Source organism: Engraulis encrasicolus, unplaced genomic scaffold (genome assembly GCF_034702125.1).
Source record: "Engraulis encrasicolus isolate BLACKSEA-1 unplaced genomic scaffold, IST_EnEncr_1.0 scaffold_50_np1212, whole genome shotgun sequence".
Lineage (NCBI taxonomy): Eukaryota > Metazoa > Chordata > Actinopteri > Clupeiformes > Engraulidae > Engraulis > Engraulis encrasicolus.
In genome coordinates, this window is record NW_026945819.1 from 663,901 (window position 1) to 667,973 (window position 4,073).

The following is a 4,073-nucleotide window of genomic DNA, read 5'->3' on the forward strand; positions in this document are numbered from 1 at the left end:
TGGAATTTGTGAGAAATTACTGGTTTAAAGGATAACGCCAGCCAATTTCAACATGCATGTAATGCTCACACTACCCTGGACTTGTCAGTACCAGAGATTTTTTTTTTTCTTCAGCCTTTTCCAAGATCCTGGTCATTGTAATGGGGGCAGGTGTTACCTTTTGGGAAAATATTTGGAGTAGGCCCATGTTAAGATTTTGTTTAAATGTAAACAAAATCTGCCCCCATTAGAATAGTAGCATGCAGCATCTCCGGGTACTGACAAGTCAAGGGTAATGTGAGCAATACAACAGCATATTGAAATTGGCAGGAGTGATCATTTAAGTATTTTTGGGGGGCTTTTCAAGCCTTTATTTTTTTGTTTAGACAGGACAGTGAAGGAGGTGACAGGAATCGAGTTGGGAGGGAGAGATGAGGGAGGGTCGGCAAAGGGCACGGTTCAGAATCGAACCCGGGTCGGTCGCGAAGTAGACAAGTGCCCTACCATTAGGCCACGATAGGGCCGAGAAATTACTGGTTTAATGAACTCTGTGAATGCCAGCACAAACATTGGCAGGAAAAAAAGGCCTGATAGTTCCAGCTAATGACCTGCTATATTGGCTACTATTTTGAAGACTATTGGTGGTTACACAAGTCAAATTTTAGGCCCTCACAAACATATACAAAATAATTGTATGGGCATATTATCATTTTCCGAGTCCACCGAGTATTGAGGTTGTGTAATTTTGTGTCCTTGGCGTTCTTTCATGCCACAGAGATAAACGAAATCAAACAGTTTAGCCAACATTTGTGAGAAAATGTGACCTATGCCTGGTTTAATGAAGTGCTGTAACCTCTGTGTGTGTCAGAAACATTCAGCAATGGACTTAAATGAAAGAATGAAAGGTCCCCTTTCCAGTAATACCAAGCGCTATTGTATAGAATATCGACAATATCCCAAACTGTCCTGGACCTTCTTTCGTGCAACTGCACTACAAAATGCTCTAGCCATCATTGTGTTTGTCTGGTAAATGGCCTCAGGTGCACAGAAATGTGTAAACTGAGCAGTGTTGGGCAAGTTACTTTGAAAAAGTAACTAGTTACTAGTTACTAGTTACTAGTTACTTCTCCAAAAAAGTAACTGAGTTACTTCCTGAGTTACTCCGGTATCAAAGTAACTAGTTACCAGTAAAAGTAACTATTGCGTATATATAGGCCTATATATACTGTATATATAGCCTATATATATATATATATATATATATAGGCCTATATATATATATATATATTTTTTTTTTTATAAAAGAAAAGAACACATTTTAATAGGCTTATTTAAATTCAACTGAAAATGTGCATGTTAAATCCAACTTTAAATTACTACTAAATGTAGTATTTACATTTTAATTATTACTAAATGCTACCCTTTCAAACAAGACTACGATTACGTCATTTTGTAGTTCACAGAGTCGTGAAGCAGTAAAAGACGAGACCTGTGACTCGACCACAAAATGCGGAAGTAGGTAGCCACTTTGCGTCTTTGTCTCGAAGCGTGCGAGTTGAGTTTGTGTTGTTATCAGCGAACTATCAGCGAGCTATTTCATGGTGGTTAGTGAGAAGTTGAATCATGATGAAGTTCTGAGCATGTTATTTGCCTATTCTGACTCTGAAGGACAGTTTTTATCTCATGAGGAGGATAATGATCGGACGAGCACTCTTTGTTTACCGCGGCGAAACTTCCGAAGGCAGTGATGCCGACATGCGAAGCAAGGATGTTCTCTAAGCACACACACACATTGAAACTCATTCGGTGACTTTATCCGATCTCAAGTTAGTCGGCGGTAGTGGCGAATGCAGTCGTAGTGTCCATACAGGTAGGCCTATTGGTGGAGGAATTAGGGGTGAGAGAAGTGGTTCTGGTAATGTTAGCTTGCGCTCCCTCCATTCAGCCCCCGGTGATGCGGGTAGCCACCTATCCGGACGCAAAAGCAATAATCCTGGGATCAGACAAACACTGTTCACCAAGCAGCACACACACACTCATTCTGTCCCTCTTTCTGACTTCTACTGGGTGGATGGCAGCGGCGAACGTGGCCATATGTCCGTATGGAGAGGTTTTGGTAATAGAACGCACGGTGACGACGCATAGGCTACCCTAAAACAGTAACGTGCAGTAACGGAATGTATGAAATTGTAACGGCGTTATACTGACAGTAAGAATAATTAGTTAGATTATCCGTTACTGAAAAAAGTAACGGCGTTAGCAACGCCGTTTCTTTAAACGCCGTTATTCCCAACACTGAAACTGAGAGTGTGCGGAAACCAGGCAACCATAGACAGTTCAGATGAAGGGGATGACATGGAAGATAAAGAGTACTGACGACGAAATAATATAAATCTACATGAAACTATTCTTTCATTAAACATATTCCCTTTGCAACATGTTTCTTTATTGGCTTGTAACCCCTTGTATAGGGTCTCAGTCTATTTGTTTATGAAATAGCCTGTATAAAATGTTGTATATGAACATTTATCTAAATTCTGTTAATGAGATACCATATCTGAGTGGTTTAAGTAAAGTGTTACCCAATGCCCTATCATTCCAGGGCCTACCATCTAGATTGTATTTCTTCACATACACTACAACAGTGTTTCTCAAACTTTTCGTGCCATTACCCCCTTCAGAGGAAGGGTGTCTGTCTGCGCCCCCCTCGAGAAAAATGTTTACGAAAATACAAATAAATAGGCCTTCGTAAAGTTTATTAGAGCCTGATATACACGTACAGTATGGCCTATGTTCTCTAAATATTAGTGACTTAATGGCAAAGCAGAAAAGTATTAAAAAAGAAAAACCTTCTGACTTCACGCGCCTCCCTAGGGGGGCTTCCGGCCCACTTTGAGAAACACTACACTACGATAATTGAATACTTTAACAACTTGTGAATGTTATGTGCATTCACATATGAACTACAGTATAAACAAAGTTGGTTTAAGTAAAGTGGTACCTGCATTGTATTAGTCCATTCTATTGGGTCCTATTTTGAAGACATTTTTGCTGGTTGCACAAGTGACATATGAACTACAGTATAAACAAAGTTGGTTTAAGTAAAGTGGTACCTGCATTGTATTAGTCCATTCTATTGGGTCCTATTTTGAAGACATTTTTGCTGGTTGCACAAGTGACATTTAAGGCTCTCACAAACATATACTAAATGATAGCATGGGCATATTATACATTTTCTGAATCGGTAGAGTGCCCTGAGTATTGAGGTTGTTAACTTTGGTGTCCTTGGTGTTCTTTCATGCCACAGATGTAAACGAAAGTGCACAGTTTTGGCACAATTTGTGTGAAAATGGGAGCTATTTCTGGTTTAATGACGTGCTGTGGCTTCTGTGTATGTCAGACAGATTCCTTAATGGGCTCAAATGAAAGCCTGAAAGGTCCCCTTTCCAGTGATAACAAGCACGATGGTATAGGATATTGGCAATACCCCCAACATAAGCCATAACTACATATACAGCCGATATTAAAAAACAGTATTTATTATAGGGGGGTAGTAACTTCAAGAGCTGAAAAAAGTGATTTCGCTACCACCCCATGACTGCTATCAAGCTTTTTCTACTAGTGGGGGGATATACCTTGCCAAAAAACATTGGTAGCATCCCCCCCCCCAGATGGCACCGGTCGACCCCTGCGGCTCATAGCCTAGGGGTGGATTTCTCGAATCCGACCAAAATTAGCCTTCGGACCAAGTAAGTCCGAACGAAGTGCGACACAACAACTAACCAACAACAACGATTTCTCGATACCCTCAGACCAACGTGGTCCGATGTAGGTACAAAGTAAGTGCGATGAAATTCCAACCAAGTAAGTTCAGACGGACGATGAAGTTTTCGGAAATGCTCGGAGTGTCTCGCCTCAGCTCGGGTGCATTTGTCGCAAAGCAGTGACGCTGTACCACACAGTGCCTGTCAAATTCAGGCTATACATCTATCAAAGTCCACAAATCTTTGTCAACACAATCATGTCCCCGACTTCACCCCTCTTCAACTGCAGTTACCAAATGCGACATTACAATCCACCATTTATTATTTTTA